Source organism: Schistocerca nitens, chromosome 6 (assembly GCF_023898315.1).
Source record: "Schistocerca nitens isolate TAMUIC-IGC-003100 chromosome 6, iqSchNite1.1, whole genome shotgun sequence".
NCBI lineage: Eukaryota > Metazoa > Arthropoda > Insecta > Orthoptera > Acrididae > Schistocerca > Schistocerca nitens.
Window position 1 is genome coordinate 207658247 of NC_064619.1, and position 23858 is coordinate 207682104.

A 23858-nucleotide genomic window follows, 5' to 3' on the forward strand; every position below is an offset into this window, starting at 1 on the left:
CATGGTTCATTATTTAATTAACATTATTGTGGGTTTAATGAGCAATCTTCATTAGTTAATGCTTGTGGGGAGTTTAAATATGATCATTATTATTCTTTAATTTTGCAAGGGGGTTACGCTTGGTTCACTTTTATTATTCACTTTTGTGGGAAGACAACATCTGGCACAACATTTTTTTATAATCATTGACGTTCAAATTTCTTGAGGGGAGGTTACACTTGGCGACATCCGGACCAGGATCGTATTTCTTTGTGAATCTTCTGATAAGTAGTCAGATATCTGCTCTTATGTACTTAAATATAATTAGCATTTGGCGCAACGCTTTTTCTAATTTGTCAATCTTTTTTCCACAGATCATCGGCAATTTGTTGCTAGTGTTTGTTGCATTTTGTATTGTCTGTGTTTCATTATTGAATAATTGTGATTTGTGTAAAAATGCCGCGAAAAACTGTTAACAGTACATCGTGATGTGTAATGAATGAAATAGCCGATTCTAATCATTTGAACGACAGTACTTGTGACACGCAGTATAATGATGACAATGCTCCATTTACGGACAACCAGTGTGTACCGACCACTAATGTTGATTTTGATCTTATTGATGAACAGATAAATTCAATTGCGTCGTCTGTTAATTTAATGACAATTGATGACGCGGGGTGTTCTGTTGTAATGAGCGCTGCCCAGCTCAACACAACCGGTTTGCAAAATTTAAGTAATGAACAGACAAATTTGTCTAATGAAAACGAACAGTGTAATCAGAATGCGTCGGATTTATTTAATTCCGATTTAGTGACCAACAGTATACATCCGATTAGCATATATTTTCAAGAATCGCAGAATGACCAAATGGTTTCACAAAACGTGACAAATGCAGATACGCCATCAAACAGCACAGAAAATAGAGTAGGTAATATTGGCTTGGATCAAATTATGGCACTATTGCTACAACGAGTTAATGAAATTAATGAAAAACAAGACGACCTTAAAGAAGATTTCAAACAACAACTAGATAACAATTCCAAACAACAGAATGAGAGGCAAGACAACAATCACAAACAACTTAGAGAACAGATTAGAGCCGTTACCGCGCAGTGTCATGATACTAAGGAACAATTACGTGAGGAAATTGAGACTTGTGCTAGGAAAAGTAGTGAAGAAATTAGATCTGTTGCCCAAGAATTAGGGGATATGCAAACAGCCGCAACAGAATCACTTAGAGACGAAATTAGTGCAGTCGGTAAACAATGCTCTGAAAAGGCAACACAATTACGCGACGAGTTTAAGTTAATGACAGCAGAACTTTCGCGCACAATGGATGCAAAGATAGACGCGAAATTTGAACAACAGAATAATCAAATTGACGAGCGTTTTAATCTTCACCTACAAAACAGTGATACGCGTTTCCGTAAATTTATACAGGAACAGAATAAAGTAAAACGACAAGTCATGGAAACAATCACCGCACAGAGAAAGGATGATAAACGTAAATTGTTTGCGAAAGCAAAAACATACGTAGACAACAATATTGCTACAGTGTCCGACGAAATTAATACCATCAAACAGTTGAACACAGAATTACGTGGTGAAATTTCCGATCTTAAATCAAAAACAGATACACACACAGTAGATTTTCAAACAGTGACCGACAGACTCGAACAATTAGAACTAACACAGGATTCTGATGTCATCAAAGCCGACGTTAAAAAATTGAACGAAACCACACGTAAATTACTAAAACAGATTAATGCTTCTGAAACTAAAAACGATGATCAGGTAAAAATACTGACTGAAAAATATGATGAATTGGCCAGTCGTATTGACGTTATTGAAAATAATAATGACAGCAAATCAGACGATACTGCACCGATTTTGTTTAACCAAACACCTGAATTCCAAAATTTACAGCAGACGATCAGTGAGATAGATTCGTCTAATAATACATTACGTAAAAAATTGTCAAGTTTACAGCAAGAAGTAACAGAGATAAAAAATATTTCAGTTAATAACACGTCACAGCATACGGCGAATTCCGATCATTTCTCACACTCACACAGCCAGTATAATTTAGGTAATCTACAAAGAGTACGTGAGTTAGATTCCGAACAGTCCCAGTCAAATAGATTTTCATTCAATCCTGAACCGGTTCCGACATACAAAGACGATAATTTTGATTACAAACATTTTCTATCAGAGAGAAAATTTAAAGTATTTAAAAATGACAGAACACAGATTCACCCACTGGATTGGATACAACAATTTAGCTTTGCTTTTCCACCGACTTGGCCTGTAACGCACAAACTTGAATTTATTTGCAGTTTTTTGGAAGGCGAACCGGCAACTCGTATGAGACCGATCGCGAGACAATGCTACTCGGTAGAAGAATTTCAGAATGCTTTTCTGTCAGCATACTGGTCGAAGACGACACAGCGTGGAATTAAAGATCAACTAATTAGTTTACCAAATTATGAGAACTCAAATTTTCCCAGTGTCACGCAATTTTTTGAGCATATGGTCCAACAAAACCAGTACTTAAGTGAACCATATAGTGAATCTGCACTCATTCAATTATGTATTTCTAAATTGCCACGATCATTAAGAGTGTCACTTTTAACGGGTCAGCAAAAAGAAACTATCTCGGCATTTAGGGATCTGTTACAGCTTTTGGAAGTGCAGCAATCGGATTATTCCTTTATAAACAAAAATTTTTCATATAATAACCAGGGTCAACAAACATACAGCAACTATGATCAGGCACGCAATTTCAATAGCAAAGCTAATAGACGCTTTAGGAACGACAACCACCAGAACTTTAATAACAGGCAAAATTTTAATTATCAGTATCGTCAAAATTATCAGCAACAGGAACCCCATTTTGGTAACAATAGACGTTTTTCACCGCAACAGCGTGAAAGCCAGCCGGTTAGCATACCTAACCAACAATGCAGTCTACAAGGTCAACCAAACTTTAATGTTTCGCCGCGTGCATGTATAGTCCCAGCTACAACAAATAGTAATGCACGCCAGCAAGGAAATAACTACGTACAGAAAACACAGTATTTCAATTCCTATCGCAATGCGCCGTATAGAAATGACTATCACGACAGACGTAAAAACAATGAGCACAATTTTCAGCGTACATCTAATAACAGTCGGTCTTACCAACAGCAAAATCAACCGCAAGATCATATTCTCATGAATGAACCAGATAGTAGATATCAACCAGAACGTAATACGTCTGGAAGAAATAACGGAACAGTTCAAATAGTCGAAATGCCACAGAATTCTCCTGATAATAATAATACGTCAGATAGAATTTGACTAGATACTGTACAGGTCGCATCTTCCAGTGACACAAGCACTACTTTTGACACGCAGAATGTTGTTTACGAAAATGTTATTACTTTTGACGACATCCGAGACACTCTTTTGCAGGAAAGACCAGTTGTTCAGAAAACCATTTCACATCCTGTCATCGAAATTAAAATTGGTTCATCGAAATTTTCAGCAGTAATCGATTCTGGATCACCTATGTCGGTTATAAATGAAGAAACTTTCAACGAGTGTAACAAAGAGAATACCTATCCTACGTTACCATTAGGCAAAACTAAAGTAAAAGGAACAGTATCGAGTAAAGGAGTAGCCGTTAAATTACAGACACATTTATCATTTTGCATTGCAGGTCACACATTTCACTCAAATTTTCGGATTGTTCCTTTATTCACAACAGACGTTATTTTAGGTACTAATTTTCTGGTACAACACGACGCAGTTATTGATTTTCAAAATTCCTATTTAATGTTGAAGGATGAAAATGTGCAATTGGCTTTAGAATTTCAGCACTCATTATCTGCAGAAGAACAAACGATTAATTGTACTGAGGTCATTTCCGTATCACGTAGCATAGACTGTAATTCCACATTGTTCACAGATACGTACGTACACAACTGTAATACTCCAGACGAAGCCGACTATGACGTAATACAGATGATTTCTGATAAAGTTAAACAAAGCAGCGCAAATACAGACGAAGAACGCACGCAACTACACAAAATTCTTTTACAGCAAGCTCCAGTTTTTGACAACGTTCCTGGTACTATGTCTGGTTTTATGTATGAATTTCAAGTCAAACAGCACGACACATTTCAAGCCAAGCATTATCCCATTCCGTCTGTTATACTGAAAAATGTTGAACCACATAACAAAATTAAAGAATTAGTAAACTTTCCTACATCTCGTCGACTACGACACCATGAAATAATTGACATTGCGCTGAACAACATCAAACGTGCCGCAGAGCGCCGGAGAAGACAACAAAAACAGGTTTGTATACGCCGTGACTTTCACGTTGGACAGAAGATATTAGTATGTACACACTATTTATCCAACAAAATAAAAGGTAGGTGCAGTAAATTTGAACTTCTATACGCAGGTCCATATCGGATTCGCAGCATTCCTCACCCCAATGTTGTACATGTCGAAACTTTGAGAACCAGAAAATCCAAAGGAAATCACCAGATATCGAATATTAAACCTTTTACTGAATGAAGATACTTCATGATTTAACATGCTGTTGTGCCATTTCCTAATTTCTATGACCACTTATGCAATTATATTCATGTGACTACTTACTGATGATTTTCGTATTTTTCTTGGCAAGTGCCCGGCAAGGTAAGGTTAGCAGGTCGCTTTTCCTGTCGTTACACATCAGACCGTGCATATTTTTCCAGATAAACTTACGTATCTTATGAATAATTATGCAATTTTGCCTAGTGACATATTAATTTTATTAAATTCTCTCCCCATTAAAGTCTTTAATTCTCGCCTCTATTAACTACACAACATACAAGCTGAACACAAAGAAGGTCACATTTCTTGTCATCATTTTTTTTATGTATGTACGATTGTTTTCGTGTTTTGTTTGTATGCACTATGAAATAGTTAAGATATAACACACACCAGTTGACTTTGACATTTTTGCCCTATGATATCTCAACATCGTGACTATTTTACATTTTTTGCTGCTGCATTATGATATTCGGTGTACATTTTTGCATCTGAACACTGTGTATGTTTTTTGACATATTACGTTTTCTGTCATGGTATGCTGTATGCTCAATTATGTTACTATAAACCAGTTTTTATTTAATGGGTATATGTTTTAATTGCAAGACATTAATCTTTGTTCATCATTTTCAGAAAGACATAACGTGTAAATGAAATAAATTAAACAGAAATGGGAATTTCACCTACGGAATAAACGAAAGAAGATGCAATACCTCATGAGGAAGAGTAAATGGATCAGGATTAACAAGCATTAACAAGAATATACTATACACATCGTAGAATAGCAGTGTTGACTAATTTTTTCTTTCAGAATACGAAGCGATTGATGCAGGCTGTCAGACAGAACTTCACATCTTAGTTTTAGTGAGGAAATATGCTAGGAATAAGGAATAATTGTATAATGTATAATGAAGTGACTTTTTTGCAGATGATCATGAATGTTGATGAATAATGATGAAGAATATGCTGCTATGAATAATGAAGTTTTTCTTTACAGGTGATGATAATAATGGAGTTATGATAATATGGATAATGAAGTGATGGATAATGAAGTTTTTTCTTTACATATGAGGATGATGTTGAATTTTATGTATTTATGCTATGTAGTTATTTAAGTATTTGTTGCAGTTCGTTTTGACAGTATGTGTTATATTGCATAGTAGGATGACTGAAGGTTTTGGAAAGGACAGCTAGGGAACACACATATTTTTTATACACATTTCACTACGTGTTAATTCGAAGTTCACTACTTTTCAGCATAAAATGCGTTTCTTCTTTCAGTTCAATAATCCATTTTTGTATATTTTGCAGGAGAAATTATTTATAAAATTAATGTGCTATAAGCAGTTGTTCCTTAAACCCATGTCATTTATGAATGTGATTACATATACTCTACTTGTTTCATAATCTTGCTACAGCTGACTCAAGACGAATGATGTTACACATCTTCATTTGCAGCAATAATTTAAAAGCAAATATTTTCATTCCCCAGTAATTACCTAACGCAATGCATTGCTATCAAAACAAAAATGAATGGCAATGATTACTTTAATTAGATTAATTATGTGCATTATTCTGTAATACTATGGTGACTTCTGATGGTTTGTAATTAGACAATGAGTGCCGATTTTCTCTGTAGATTACTTCTGATGGTTTGTAATTAGACAATGAGTGCTAATGTTCTCTTTAAATGACTTCCGATGGTTTGCAGTTAGGCAATGAGTGCCAATGTTCTCTGTAAAAACAATTCATGAATATTATTATGTAAACATTATTGTATAATACTATGATGACTTCTGATGGTTTGTAATTAGACAATGAGTGCCAATGTTCTCTGTAAATGACTTCTGATGGTTTGCAATTAGGCAATGAGTGCCAATGTTCTCTGTAAAAACAATTCATGGATATTATTATGTAAACATTATTCTGTAATACTATGATGACTTCTGATGGTTTGTAATCAGGCGATGAGTGCCAATGTTCTTAGTCAATGAGTGCTAATGTTCTCTGTAAATGACTTCCGATGGTTTGCAATTAGGCAATGAGTGCCAATGTTCTCTGTAAAGTTACTCATGAACATTATTCTGTAATATTACATACATAGTACAGAAATGTTCAATAACTGGGCAATGAGTGCCACCCATTACTAGTGTAATTCAATGAAGACTAGTATGTGACTTAATGTCCTTCACCTTCTAACCTAATTACCTGGAATTACTGCAATATCCGTTTGTCCTGTATATCCTCATGATCATGGAGCACTATATTTCGTTTTTGCACTAATTCTACGTTGCTGTAACAGACAAGAACGTGGTGTTGACACGACATGCTATCAACCACCATGAGCGATGAAGATGCTGTTATGGTCCCACTGTTTGGTGTACCTAATGTACTACCAAAAGGATAACATGGAATATTACTACGGCATTTCAGTGTCTTGGCTACGCTGATTAATCCTTCTGGGAAAAGAACTTTAGGTTGCCTCACTTGGTGTTGTGCTTCTGTAGAAAGATATGGACTTTCAGTGCAGCTGCGTGCAACTTAAAGTGCTACAACCATGACGCAATCCTTCCCTTTCCTATCCTAATTCTTGTAACATATTAAAAATCATTTTGTTATCATGATTTGTATTCATGGCCTATACATTTTGTGATTTGCTGATATGTTCTGAACTACAGTGCATGTGCACTTTTGCCATTTGCTGATATGTTCTGTACTCATTGTATATATATTTTGTCATTGTCTAATATGTTCTGTACTCAGTGCATGTGCACTATATTTACTTCATGTTCTACACCTATATATCTGTATATTCTGTGATTGTAAAGTTAGTTAGTTAGGAAAAAATTTGTTGCTCATGGCAAGTCCAAATGACTCACCATCGCTGCCAAATTTTTGCCCCCCCCCCCCCCCCCCCCCCCAGTGGAGGGTTATGAAACACGTATGTATTCATTACCAGCGATGGCGAGGCATGACAGAATCTCTGACCAGAGAGTTATTTATCTTTGCTAGTCTGCGCTTGACCGCGCGAGTCGACAGTTGGAGAGTAGTAGCAGTCTGGTACAGTTGCGTGTAGCGAGTGGACGGTTGTACTGAGCGGGCGTCGGCATGCGTCGTCGGCGTGCTGTTCTTCCGAATCTGGTCAGGATTGTGGTGGACGATGTGTATTATTGTAGAAGGTAATGAAGCAGCATTGCGCTCAGCTAATAACGTATGTTAATTGTAATTAATTTGTTCAAAAAATGACCCAATAATAATTTTTCTATAAAGTAACTTTTTTTAAAGAAAAAGATTCATTTCAAGTTAAATAATATTTCCTATGCATTTCCTCCAAGAATCAAAATTAAATGTAGGCCAGCATTGCACGGAGCTGTGCCGAAAAATAAGAGCAGATATAGATGCAGTTTTACTGAGGTAAGAATTTATCAGGTTTAATTATTTCACAGGGACGAAGGTCAGCGTTGCTGCCCTTATAAGATTTATCAGGTTTAATTATTTGTGTTGAGATGTTACATTCAGTTCATGGTTCATTATTTAATTAACATTATTGTGGGTTTAATGAGCAATCTTCATTAGTTAATGTTTGTGTGGAGTTTACATATGATCATTATTATTCTTTAATTTTGCAAGGAGGTTTCGCTTGGTTCGTTTTTATTATTCACTTTTGTGGGAAGACAACATCTGGCACAACATTTTTTTATAATCATTGACGTTCAAATTTCTTGAGGGGAGGTTACAACCGTTATTCTAATAAAATTCTCCATCAGCTGAGTATGGTATTATTTCCTCGTGTTTTCTTTAGTTATTTTAATTCACCCAGTCTTGGATGAGGAGTGAAATAAGTATGAACAGTGGACTTCTATACTACTGCCACATCTTAACTGCTTGTTACGGAACACTCGTTACTCTATAACATACTGGAAAACTCAAACAACATCTCGACAACACTCATCACCACATTACTGTACAAAAGCTCTTTCATAAGTTTCTTTAGTTCTTAAACATTTCATCCTTACCACCTTCTTAGCTTAGGTTGAACTGCTTACCGCATACTCACTTGCTGGAGTGTATCTTTGTATGTCCACACACTGTTTTCATTGGAATACACATGCTCCCTTGTCATGCCTAAAACCTCTGGATTTCGCACTTCATTTTCCTTTTCTTCATTGCTGAACGAAGTAACTCCATCACGCAGATACTCTCCGACAGCACAATCGAAATATTCATAATTACGCCCAATATAAATTCATCACTACGCCAATGACTTAGTATATTTCTCACAGTGGGCTCCATTAATACCTTCCTCCCACTACTCAATCCACATGGCTTCAAAAGCGTCATCAATGATCCATCTTCTCATTTATAAAAAAACAGTCAGTATCTCACACATACATTATTATCATCATATTGAGTACTCTCTACCAATGTCTAGGCTAACATTTCTTTTTCTGGTGTCGACCACACGGTATCTAAAGATTAATCTAACTAGGATCGAAATTATTTCCCATACAAAAATTATCATTCAACGAATCATACAACAGCTACTAAAAGGATATGATTACACACATCTTATACAGATTCATTCGCTCATTACTACAGACAATGAGACAAATTGGTGCGTTCCGGAACAATAATACCACTCTTACTTCTCGAATTTCTTAATGTTCAATGTATGATGCTTCCCTTATCAGTGTCTCAGGTCCGAAAAAATATCATGTATTACTTTTCTTACCGAGTAAGGTCAACAATAGATACTATGGAATGTATTGTACCAATATTTACGCTTGCTCCTTAACCTCAAAAGTACCTTGTTCTTGACAGAAAATTTGATCACCCGACTCGATTCTTGCGATCAGAATTTGTCTCATTAACTCATCATCTCCTCCCTTACATTCACTGAAACAGGTGAACTAATACATTCGTTTCCTATTCGGTTTAACATTAATGCTTGCTCATCTCACAAAAGCATCCTAATATAAAGAGCAAATACATATACCGAAAAAGCACTGCGTAATACGTGCCAGAGCACTACAGATATGCAATATATCTCAAATAGATTATCCTGAGGGTCATCCTCACTATCACTATGCTGCTCCTCATAGCAAATGTTCCTTCTCCTCTGCTACTCCATAAATAGCAGCGCCAGACTTCCTTCACTTATTCTCACCATAAATCTTTCCTTTCGATCTTTTGTCATGTTCTGATTGTAATCAGAATCGTAGGTTCAGTCTGCTCATCACACTCAAATGCGTTCAGTAAGTCATCAACATATTCCCTCAGATTGTGGATATCAAATATTGGATTGCTGTTTTCAAGGTTATTGCACTCCACTCACTTGCTGATGACCAAGTCTTTCCACACTTCACTATCATCTTCATACTCGCCATTGTACTCTCTCTCATTCTCATAGTTTACTGAATTCATTTCATTTCCGCCACAGAGACCAGTGATTGCCCAATGCACAATTTCTATTCTTCTTGGATTCTACTTCACAATCTCTCCACCGTCGATCCTTATGACTTCCATTACCCATGGGGGCAAATGACACAAATTTTAAGCTCATCTTGGCCCCTAACATCATGCAGTATTCATCGTTTGTGTTCTAGAGTCCTAATCTACCCAGTCTTCCGTCTCCTAGCTCCTTTAAATTGCCTTTAAATTTTAATTTGACCTTTGGATCATTCATCCACACCACAGCAAACCTTTGCTTGTGGAGCAAGACTATTTTTACTGCTTTAGGAAACCGAGTCCTAAGATTACTTTGATGGTAAGATTCTCATCAATTAAAAAGTTCGCTCTGAAAATCTATGGCTGGCATTCAAAATCAGCTCTAAGTTGTTCCTTTACTTCATCACGTTTGCTGCTCACAGCGTCATGCAATTTCATTCCATACATTTTAAGCACTGGCCACCACTTTTCCTTGTTACATGCCTAATATATTTATTTATCAAACACCGAAACCTTACTCTCTGAGTCTAATACACATGGCACTACGCTACCACTCATATTCACATTAGTTATCAGATAGGCAGTACTCTCCTTCTTATCCTCTTCCTTGTGATAACGTTTTTCAAGTTTACCACAGTCAATAAGCAAGGCTCGAGATGCTTCCCCTGGGCAATTCTGGAGCTACTGCCACTAGTCAGGTTCTCAACCTGTCGTTCTGTTCATCGGTCCAGTGGTTATGTTTGGGATTGGGGTTGTGGGTCTCTACAACTTCTACTCTTCTTCAAAATTTCCCATTGTCATTTTTTCTACTGCAATTCTGCTCGTCCAAACTATAATGTGACGTCCAGTGGCCTCCCAGCATCTACCTATGGAATCCAGTACCATTTCGCCTCAGTGGATGCCTGGCATTCCAGTTGTGATTGCTTGGTTCTTGTTTCTCTGACGGAAAATTATTTTGTTCAGAATGCACAGGTTCTCAAGCCTCTGCACTGTTGACACCACATAGTTGTAAATCTAGAAACGTTATTTCATCCTACATTATTCTTTCCACTATTGCGACTTCATGCTGGGGTCGATATTGGAACTCTGTCAGACAAATTCGTTTCAGCTGCGCCAGATCATATTGTGCGTTCCAGAACTCATTACGACTGACCATTTCCTTCAAATGTTGTATTCGGTTCTTGTTCCTCGAATTTTCCTGATGGAGACACATCATCAGTATCCGCAGTTTTACTTTAATGCACCCCTGAAATCATTGTACATTTTGCGGTCTATCAAAATCAATTGTATGCTCCCTGTAGTTTGTTCATGGAGATATGAGCAAACGAAGTTATTCTTCATTGCAGAAGACTGAGACATTGGTAGCGGCACTCGAAATCGACTGCTCCAGATTTTTGGATGCAGGTTGTTTGATGTGTCTGACAAGAACGAGTATTTTTGGATTATGGATCTCATCTTCATCAAAGTTAAGGTAACTTATCTAAACATGGGCAGATGACTGAACTTGCGTGCTTCTAATGCGACGAAGTCTGTCAGACAGATTTCGCAATTCCTCCCCATCTCATCTCTTTTTCTACCTCGCTCATGCTCGATTCTGCCTCTTTCGCATCGCCACGGAAGTACTACTGCGATCTCGTTGCAGCTGAAGCAGTGCTGGGGTCAATATTGGAACTCTGGCAGACAAATTCGTTTCAGCTCCGCCAGTTAATATCAGTCAGTATTTCTTTAAACTGTTGTAAACCTTTCATCTGCTAATGATCTCTTGTCCAGGTGGAATGGTTCCATGAGAATGTGCATAGCAATACAACGATAGCCGCCTTCTACCATAGCTCTTAGTGCTTCTACTTGCTCTGTCACCTTGCTGGCCTCCGTTACCTCGTATTGTGGTGATTTCTTCTAATACGGACATTCCCTGCCGAAGTTGTTCACTAACTTGTCAATCATTGTTTATTATTTATGCAGGTACAAATGAATTGATTCAAGATTCGTTCGCAGCTCTGTGGTATCTTGTCTTCCGTGATCCCTCGTTTTTTTTTTTTCTCCCTTGTTCTTGTAATCTCTTTGCTCCATAGAACAAAGTTTATTGCCCTTGTTACAACTCGTCCTTAATTAATCCTACCAGTAATTTCATCATTGCTTGGGATCTGTTTATTAAATAACACCCCATGACATTTTGCCGTTTCCATACCTACAATTACACTGCAGTTGCTTTTCCATATAACTGCAAATCATTTACTTTTTCCGTTCCAACAGCCATGTACTCACAGTTCTTCATCTTCAGACCAGCCCTATTGTATTCCTGTTTAAGCTTTCTTATACATAGTTAATATTATACAACCGGTGTCCATAAATCTCTGGTTTACACGACACTATCCCTTCGTTCATGAAGCGACTAAGCTTGCCGCAGAATACCGAAACTTGCTGAGTAGATAAATTAACTGCGAAACAGACGGCTGTAGATGTTTCCATTTTCATTTCATATTGAACCACTGAAGTCCTTGTAACCCTCTGTTACAAGGGTTGACATACAAAGACTTCTCATTTTCGTCAGCGTGTACAACTGCTACAATCACATACACACGGTCAACCTTTCTGATCCTATACACTGAATGTCGAAGAGGACGGTGTAATTGAGCTCTGACACCGCACTTTATCTCTGTCACAAGTTTTCCGTGGTACGGCCGAATCTGCCAAACAAATGATTTTTTCTTCTAATGTAGAAAATTTCGGGTATTAGTCAGACATTTTAATTGCCTCAATGAATTTCAAAGAGTTTTATGCTTGGATAAATCACCTATTTCCGCAAAAACTGTCTAGAAAACATTTTTCACCCATCTTGTATCAACAGTTCCTTCTGTGGTACATTATTCCGTCTTGGTCGGATTTTATTTTCATAGACTATTTCCCTTTAATGCATTTCGACGTAAGGCCCAATCAGAAAATATATCAGATAAGAGCCAATTAGAAGTTAACATAAAAACAAATGGAAACGTAATTAAACAATACTAGTCGATGGTACGTTCTCGTACATGCAAATTTTTTAACATGATGTGTTACCTTTTTATTCTTATTTATTTGTAAAAGTGTATGCTTCGTTTAACACTATTTATCATTTGTTTCTTCCTTGTCTGACACTTTCTGGTGGTTGTTTATGCCAAACTGCGTTGGAATTGTATTGCCTATGAAGATAAAAATCGGTCATGATGGAACGATAGACTAATTAGTGCTACAATGACCTTGAATGCCTAAGACGATTCTATGATAAAATTGACAAAAATGCTTCTTTATTAACTTACCTGTTAATTTAAAACTGCAATTACTTTGAACAAAAAATTACGTAATATTGAAGTCTACTGTTAAATTACGCTTAGAGTAAAGGAAATAGATTTTCAGATCATACTTGTGCGGCTTATAAATTTATTTCACCAAGCAGTTTCTTTCTGTGTAAGGAAAGAATATAACTCTATAATGTTAACCCAAAAAACTTGCTAACATGTATTAAGTTACCAATTTTTGTGGCATCCATCGATAATTATTCTGGTCGTAAGAAGATGTACACTGTTGCCAGTCATCGGTGTTTCACTTAGTAAAAATCGTACAAGAAACAGCTTAATAATTCTGCCACGTAATACATTTACTGATCGGGTGATACTTGCATTATAGCATTATAGATATACCCCGTTTCCCAGTGCCACGCTGTGTGCACTTTATCCTGTTGTCAACATAAAGAATCTCTGGGTAGTACTACTTTAATGATATGTTTCCCTATCGACGAAGAGATAGTGGCTATCGTTAGGTTCAGTAGTGGCATAGAATATACGCGGATGCCACCGTGAAACATTTGGTGGTCACATTCTGAACTAGTAACTTCCTTGATCTCTACACTGAATATTTTACGACGCAGACGGAAACATGGAGACAACCCGTCGTCAAGTAATTTAACGTTCATTTCTTGATTATTTCACTGATAAGAAACCATATCTATAATGCTTATGATCCGTAAGCGATTGACGATGTTTTACCAAGTCCTAGTAAACTTTAATTTGGCCTGTAGTTTCCACGTTTCTGACTTTCCTCGTAAAACTGTTCCCTTTGCCGTGACCCATTCCTTGAGATACCCCTGTGGGTATTCTTCTCCCGCCCTTGCAGTAACCCGTCAGTTGAGAAACAGAGCATAGGTACCATTAGCAACGAGAAAGGTCGTTATCTTTGGTACGGAATGCACGTAAGTACAGTTTTAAATGTGTTCGTGAAGACAGAAGATGAAGCCTGGTTACCCGGGCCATAATTTTGGTTTTTATAGCAAACATAGTAGCTGTGAATTGGCTGTCGTTACTCATTTCGCAACCATAACTTACTGAAGGCTGTCATCAGCAAAGAGGTAGTCCAGTGGATAATGGGTGTAAGGTGAAACGGCTTTCTAAATTATTACTGTGTCTGAATATGGGTTTTACTAGTCGAGAAAAACATGCGTATAAAATTTTGAAAAGAAGGCATGCATAGTGAGCATAGTGATTTGAGAAACGGTGAGACACTACTTTCAGCCCGATAATTTGTGTTCGGCTTGCCCCTGCCTGATCAAGCAACATCGGTTGCCGATGTTGTTCATAGTCGACAATATTAATAGACAGCATTTATTTCTATCTCTGCAATTGCGCGATGGCTGCAGGGTAAATGACAGCGTGCTTCTCTTAAATACCACAAGCAAAAGAAATAAACGTTCGTTGTCTAAAGTCCTATTATCTTGCTCTTACAGAACAAAATTATAGACGATAAGAAATCTGCCTGACTGTTAGTGAACAGAACTGTAATACTAATAATCAGGAAAGGATACTTTTTGTTTTCAAATGTAAATAACAGGACTATCGATAAGGTAACTGTTTATCACATGTCGCAATATATTAACCCTTCCCTCACTTTTTTTCAAATCATCTATTTCCACCTGTATTTCGACTATTTGGAGACCTGTTCGCCCTCCCTTACTATTATGCTCCAACTTTTCATATCTGCGTAGAGCAAAGAAACTTAATGATTTTTTCTAATTGATAATTGTATATAACGAATTATTTGAGTCTCGTACCAAAGATTCATTTGAAAAGTATTTAACGCTGACGGACAAAAGAATATTTACGCTCTTCGTTTATTAGTTTTAGTACTAGCGACCTTTCGTTGTTCTCATGTCCTGGTAATAAAACTTATAGACGAAGTGCTCTGTAATTTCAAGTGAAATTGTGCTAAAAAATGAAAGCAACTTCTGAAACAATACGATGTTCTCATTTACGATACCATGGGTCCCAGCTCCTGTAACTCTGGAAGAATACGGAGAATTTAGATCTTCACGACAATGCTGCACAACAACAGTCGTACGTGAATGTGTTCATCTCTTTCCCTCCGTGGCCGCCAATGTCAGTTTCAATATTTAGGTCATATTTGCCGCAACATTTAGAACCTGATATCCTTCTTTTCATTTAATTACAAAGTCCAATTAATTTCTTTCTCAGATGAATAAACACATTTTAACCACAATTCTTTTTACCCAGGCCACGGGGAAGGACAGAACTTACGTGCCTCTATTCCGATCGTACGTTCGCATATAAGTGAGCGTGTACCGATGTAACTATACTTATGACCCATTTTCCTTACAGTATTAATTCTTATTTTGAACCAATCAGTCGTGAATGTACGCGCCCTCTTATTTTGTGTAGTCAGTCAGATGTATTCCTTAATAATGTTACTTTTAATATTCAGCGGCTTAGTTCCCACAATTGTCTCTGTCGCAAAGGTGCTTCACGCGAAATATTATTACGCGACATTCATACTAACTCTCATTTCAAAATTGCGACATCGGCTGAATAAGTTTTTAACAATTTGAAAGGGCGGTTACAATGGCGACCAAGTGCCATGATCTTTCTTTCAGAAAACATTTGTACAAATTTTAAGTTGAAATATTTAGGTAATTTTTTCCACCCGTTATTGTGACTATAACCAATTGTTTCTCTTATATGTTACGCCAACAGCGTACCAGACAAGAAAATTATTACCGAAATCAGTCCATAAAATTGACAAATATTTATCTTTAAAAATCTGGAAAAGAAGGAAGTTTTGGAACATTAAGCCTACTACCAAGAAAAGAAAGGAAAGGAAGGAAATACGTAAGGTAAGAGCAAGAGCACTACTACACTATTGGTTGATCGTTAATGTGCGACAGAATTGCAATTTTTGTGACATACACTGCGTATCACGCATTGCCTTTTTTTTTTTTTTTTTGAGAATTTATTTTTCAGATATATTTGTAGATTTTTGTATATATATTTTACGTGAATGTATCACACGATGGCGGAAAATTTTTAGTAGTTGCACGCGGGATTCTAGATCGTCAGCCTATTGTCTAAGCAGAGAGATATTTTACTGCATTAATTTAAACGAACAGCACTACGTCATCTGTGATTTCTTTACGTGTGATACGAATTAGTGCAATAGTGAAGCTTGGTTATACATTGACTAACGAGTACAGATGACGATGGTGAAACTTAGGTCTCAAACACAATGGATAGTTCATCGGAAGACGAACCTGTTGCTCAACCTTAAACAAATCCTGAGGTAGAAAATGTACACGATAGCGATTCAACGATCGCAGCGACTAGTGGTACTGTGTCGTAAAGCCCCTATTACACAATGCGCGTAAAACGTACACGTATGCACCAGCGCCCCAAGCGTGAACATCTGTAACTACAGGCTGGTTTATGTAGACCTATTAAGTGGGTGTTACAGGACGATGTGCCACGAACGGTACTGGTCTAGCGAGACAGCCATCTAGCGGTATAATGGGTGAAACTACGAAAATTAGCAGACATTATCCGCGCGCCAGACTAGAGACCAGTTCTAAACTGCCGCCAATCCGCGCAGAAGGGTGTACCACAGTGCTTTCTGCTTGTTATTTTCTTTTTGTTAGGCGGCTAGTGGCTAATTTCAGATGTTTGTGTTCGGGATTTTGCGCATTTTCTTTCAGTAAGTAGGTTTCATAAATGAAGGAAATTTTTTTTCCGTAGACTCTCCTATATACTAGCTGTTTGTGAAATCATTTTTTCTGTTGATTGCTTTGTATTCTAGAAATGTAATGGAGCAAAGACGCGTTAAGCGTCTTATTTCAGGCCTACAGCGTGGAAAGGTATATGTATGACCCGCTAAATCATAATAGGTACGTCGGCAATCATTTCTTTCTGAGTAATATACATATAACGTTATACGATGATTATCGATTTGTATCGTAGTGCCTTAGTCCATATTTGATTTGACTGCATCTATTGCTTTATTTCAGCATGCCAGAAAACAGAAACTGGCATTGATAGGGCAGAAAGTCCGTGCATTTTGGCCCAGTGCGAGAGACGAGGACTGCAATACTCTGAGTAGCACACATATATATATTCCAAACTTGGAATGGCCATTTAAAGCGTTGCAAATTGCAGTGCATGTACTCACAACAACTTCTGAAATGGCGGGCTGTGCTATTCTGTGGCTAAAAGCTATACTCTTAAAAGATTCCACAGTAGCCAGGAAACGTAATGTTACAACGATTCTGCAATGTAATAGAACATTTTCGGGTATTTTATTCGTGATCTAGGCTTGTATCATCACAAAACGTACAAACACATGATTTAATTCTTACTTTCATGAATGTGAGACTGCCTGCCTCATGACTGTGTCACACTTCCTAATTCCATCTTCTATCATAGACAGCAGCTTCTCGAAACAGGCCATGTCCTTCCTCACGAAGCTCCGAAATTCATGCGGATCTTCGAGCCTCAGTGCTTTTACAAGCAATGAATACAATACCCTGCCTTTGTCCCTTCTTTTCAGCCAGGATCGAACTCAACAACGTCAGGCAATTTGTTTTCGTCGTCGTTCTGCCCAAATCCGGAGATTTACCGCGACTGCCAGGCAACAGCTCTAAAATGAAGTGGGTCCTAGACGTGCAAAATGCTGTTAAATACATGTACATGTGTAACCAAGTGTCGTAATATAAAACTAACCGTTGAGTCTGTAATTCAGAACAGTAGTAACCTACATAAGAAAATAACGAATGCTTAATAAATATTGATAAAAACAATTTCTTATTAAATAGGATCCTCGAGTCACATAAATAATTTGAACGAATGACGTTTCAGAATGCCACACGATCCCCCTTGTGTTTCCCGCGTAGAATGAACGACTTTACAAGAGATCGGACTTCTTTTTGCGTTTCGCGAGTTACCACAGTTTACTGCGCTTGTGCGACAGGTATATCCCACGTGGCTGGTATGCAGGCGATTATACGCCTACGCTAGAAAACTTATTAAAATTGTTCAAAGCTATGCAAACTGATCTGTTGACAGTGTCTGCAAATCAGATAACCACATAAATGACTGCACAGGTGAGCGGTTCAGAAACAGACGTCAGTACACAAATGAGCAGTTTAGAAACTGAAGTAAAGTATCTTACAGAAATGCAAAACAACCTGATAACACAGTTAAAAATCGAAGTGGCTGATCAGGTGATTGAAGTAATACGGGAAGATTTCAGTTATATGAATCAGGACATTGACAAATTAAAAACAACGGTAAAAGATGTACCTCACCAAATAAGTAAACTAACTGAAGACTTTAATGCTATGCACTTACAACAAACAACACGTAACAAAAAAATGCAGGAAGTTGTCACTCAAGGTGAAGAGATAACTAAAAAACAGGTGCGGCAGTTTGATAAATTTTTGCGGGAGAAAGATATTCATATCAACCACATTTTAGAAACAGAATTATAGAAAACTACAAGTAACACAAGGGAACAAGTTTACACTTAAAAGAATACATCTGTTACAAAATGACAGACGGAAGTAGACCAAATTAACAGTCAGCTTCATGAGATTAAGCGGCAACGTAGAGATTCAGAAGAAGAGGAAGAACCTGAAAACATACATGCAGGTAAGGACGACGGTGCGCATACTGACTATCTCAATATCAACGTTAATATGTTTTCGCCTAACTACGAAGGGTATGGCAATCAACGACACCAGAATGTGAATAGGAAACAGACAACAGTAGAACCAACTTTGTCGACTGCATTGCTCGAAGAGAATCCTATAAAACATCGGCAGTCTCGGGTGTTTATCCCTGAACGCAGGTCAGTACATCCTGTTATTTTTATCAAGTCATTCAGGAATGTGTTACCCAAGGCATGCTCCGAACAGCAAAGGATTCAGTATGTTACCGGATACATTCAAGGTGATGGTAAGCTGTGAGCGACTGAAATGTCTGATACTTGCCAACCATTAGAGCAATTCGAATATGCTTTACTTTCTAAGTACTGGTCGCTTTGTGTACAGGGACGATTGAGAAAATCGGTGTTCGCTCCTGAGCAATACAATCCAAAGTTTGGATCTTTACGGAAATACTTGGAAAAGTATCTGAACAAAACGCGTTTCTGGGATGAACCAGTTTCACATACTGATGTTATACGGATTTTGAACGCCAAACTGCCCATTAACATTAGAGAAAAACTTGTGCAAGTATTGAGAGCAGTTTGGAGTACTTCTTATCGATCTTAGATTCCATAGATTTGATTTATGAAGACGCGAGGCACAGCGGTAACAGCCAAAATATTTATCCTAACGGTGGCGGAAATCAGTCTCCGCCGCACCAATACGGCGTCAACAATGCCGAGCGCGCAGATCAGCCACGGCGGCTTTTGTCGATCCAGCGTCTGCATCGCAAATGCAAAACCCGAATTCGGAAGGTAATTTTAATTCCATTTACAATTATAATTACAACCAAAGCTTTAAAAGAAAGAGGAAGAATGATGATAGGAATTATTTTGGCTTTTCTGACAGCGGAAATGGAAGCTGGAATAGGCAGGATGGTAGGAATCATTGGGGAAACTCTTAACCACTGTCAACCACAGCACAATAGCAATAAAAACTTAGCCGATCCCAGAAATACGTTATGTCAGTATGCTCAAACGAACCAACCGTTTCAATTTCAGGCACAAAATAATATAACGCCTGTGAACTCAGGATCTAATAATGACCGAGATGCGCAACGTATAAATAACGCACCAGGAGTAAACGTTATTGAAGTGACGAATGATACACCAGCCGACAATAATGTGGCGTTTAACTAAACGTGGCCACATCATGCCCTCCAATGTTGGCCATGGATAGTCGTGGGGACGATCAGTGCAATCAGCATAAAAATTTATTGAGATACCAAGATGAAGCTGACATACGTGATGTGTTGACAAACGAGGAAATACCCTTTTTGCACGAAGAAGCTGGCTGGCATAGTTCAAGCAAGTATACAGGCTCTAGTAGGAAAAATACTGACCAATATCTTAGTAGACATCGGTGCTAAGATTAGTGTGATATAGAAAGCCCTTTTCAAAACTATTGGCAATCACAAAGTCCTACCAAACTACCCAGTACCGAATTGTAGGATACTAGGTGTCATAGGTGGCAAATCCAAGCTGATAGAAGTGAAAGCTGTGATCGAAGTACAGATTGAGGAGATCGTATTCTAATCGATTTTCCTGGTGGTCGAAGGGTTGACAGAACGATGTCTTTTCGGAGTGGGTTTCCTGAGGGAAAAGTCTGCTGAAACTAATTTAGAATCTCGAAAATGTCATCTGTTTACCAATGGTCAAAGCTGTGTAATAGATTTAATAAAGATTAAAGTTAGGATTGGTAAGCCTTGCAAGAAAGACACACATTCAACTTTTTAAGTTCCACTGCCATGACTCGACAGAACAGTGGTGCCAACAAGTGGAGAGTGATGAAATCGAAAATAAGGTAGAAGAGGGCACAGAGATTTATCCGCAACAAGAACTTAGAAGTTGATTGTCTGGATAAGCACGTGCGTTTGATAAAATGCCCGGAGGTGTTAGAACGTATGAGTACTACATGAATATTCGACCCCACAAGGGGTTTTGCAAGAACACATATTCCATACCAAAGAGAGGCGGTAGCTCAGCTTGTCTTGGAATATTATTGAGACCTCGTTATCACCATACTGCAGCTCGCTACTCGCGGTAAAAAAATGTAGATACAGTGAGGCTCGTTCTCGACACCCGGGAAATTATCAGAATTGGAGATGCAAATGTAGGTTCACAGGATGTACCTTCATTCGTTGTACAGAATGCAACGTATTTTAATGCGTCATAAGTGAACACAACTGTTTCTTGAAGTTTCACAGTACGTAACCAAAAAGCTACATTAGCTGAAGTTGAAGCTTAAATTTGCAAGTAAGAACATTATGTGGTTATTACCTTTCGTGTACATTGTGTAATAACTGAGTTCCCAGGTATCAAATACGATACTGAGGGAAAAATTTTATTGAAAATTAAAATTAAAAAAGAAATATACGAGGGTTGTTCGGAAAGTAAGGAACGATCGGTCGCGAAATGGAAACCACAGTGAATATCAGAGCTGAAACTTCCTGGCAGATTAAAACTGTGTGCCAGACCGAGACTCGAACTCGGGACCTTTGCGTCGTGAGTCGTGCTTGGGTAGCTCAGTTGGTAGAGCACCTGCCCGTGAAAGGCAAAGGTCCTGAGTTCGAGTCTCGGTCCGACACACAGTTTAATCTGCCAGGGAGTTTCATATCAGCGCACTCTCCGCTGTAGAGTGAAAATTTCATTCTAATATCAGAACTGTTTTCTTTGAACATTTAGCTACACCTTCTAGGTACTTCTCTACATAGTCGCCGCTCCGACTTAGACATTTGTCGGAATGTTATACCAAATTTCCAACACTATCGTCATAGAAGGCAGCCGCCTGTGCTTTCCAATAATTCTCTACGCTGGTCTATGGCGCGTAGCCTGCGCCCAAGTATTATCTTCGTATCCAGCGTTTCATGTGAACAGAGATCATACTCAGGACGAGCCATTTCGGCTGGGAGATCGAACACTTCCCATAGAAAAGGCTGCAGGAGCGTCTTCACTGTCCCTGCAGAGTGCGGCTGAGAATTGCCATGATGGAGGAAGTGCGTGATAGTTGTGTTATGTGGGCTGCATTCATTAAGGCGAAGTCTCTCAGCGGGCCCTCCAACTTGGCGGGAGACATCGTTGTTCTAGGCACCTTTACTCGCTCACAGTGCACTCACAACTGAAAAGAGCATCTTGATGCGATCGACGGGTATACTAGGGACACTGTCCAAAACGTCTGTGAGAAGACTTGCCGTATTTTCACAGTGGTTTCCATTTCACGATCGATTGCTCCTCACTTTCCGAATAGCCCTCATATTTTGTTCTAATTTACGCATGGAGTATCCCAGAAACAGACTTTCATTAAAGTAGGAAATTATATGTGCCTTCTGGGCGCCGGATGTAACGTATGTTCAGTCAACTCAATGTAAGCCTCTACGAAACGGCTATGGATATTAATTACTATGATAACGTTTCCTCGTGTGGTTGCTATTTTCAGCATTTGAGGATATAAATGCAACTGAAGTTAACTATCTTCCAAATAATACTGCTGTGCGTAGGGAATCAGTCAACATCCCAGTTACGTCTCACACACGATTCGAAAATGGACAGAGGAGGCTAAAAAACATTATTGCCAGCAGCGGCCTGGCGTTCCTTAGGCAGACTCGAGGCGACAGAGCAGCGGGGGCAAGCCTGCGCGGTCGTTCACCGCCGATGGAAATGTGTCCCCCTCCACATTTGTCACCTGGACGGCGTAAGGTGGGCGCGTGCCTGCATACGAGATGCCTATTTGTATCGCCACCTGCAAATTAAACTATGGACAGGTTCACACCAAATCCTTATGAGTTATACAGCAGCGAAATAATGAATCGCATTAAAGATTATTACGAAGCTGGAAGTGAATCTTTGGACATTATTTACGTTCTTGCTCACGGTCACCTAAATGGCAGACACTCCTGCTGCCGGCTCGGCACATGTGCTGAGTCATCGCTATGAGCGGGTCTGAACGAGTTTGATTCATTAAATTTTCTACACTGATTGTGTATTTGAAATTCAGATTAACTAACGACTTGATTTTACAAAATATGATACGAATTTTTTTTGTAGAGTCCTAAGTGACAAGGGCGTTCATACCCGGGGGCAAGTTCCGCCCCCTCCCACCTCCCCCCACCCCCGCCCGCTCAGCTCTCAGTGAATAGAAATTAATTGTGTAGTGCAGTCAGATTCTTTGAAGAAAATGATTTACAAGTCAGTTTACGTAGGTTTTTAACAGGCTCGGAACCGCAACACTTTTATGGCTACTTACAACCCGCCTTTCGTCTTCCAAAATATTGAAAATACTCCATGCTCCCAAGTCTACCCTGACCCCTACAAACTATATGGGCCCTCTTGGTAAGTGATAATACGGATACAACGCCTATTTGGTGTAGATAATTGAAACTTTTACAGTAACCACGTTAGCAAAAAAAACTGTAGTGCTGTGAATCAACACTTTTATTTTCTAGTTACAAGCTCATTGTTTCGATATCAGAGAAATTCGGTGCAATATCGCAGAACATTCTATGTCTAAGTTTTTTGTGTTCTGTCATATCATCTCATTACTAGACGGGGGTTGGAATGATAAGGCCGGTTTTTGAAAGGAAAGTATTAAAATAAATCTGTGATTTTTTCAGTATATCCATTATAGATGATGAACTGCATTGTGAACTAAATTCTCGATTTATTTGTGTACAAATATGCAACTAGTCCCGTTTTTGGATCTTTGACACGATTTATTTTCTGACCATTAACTAGTGTTGGAGCCACTGTAGGCTTATCATCAGGTGGTAGTGTTGCAGGAGCATTGTTTAGATCACATGCAGCCAAACACTGTGTTCGTAACGGGAAGTCTACGG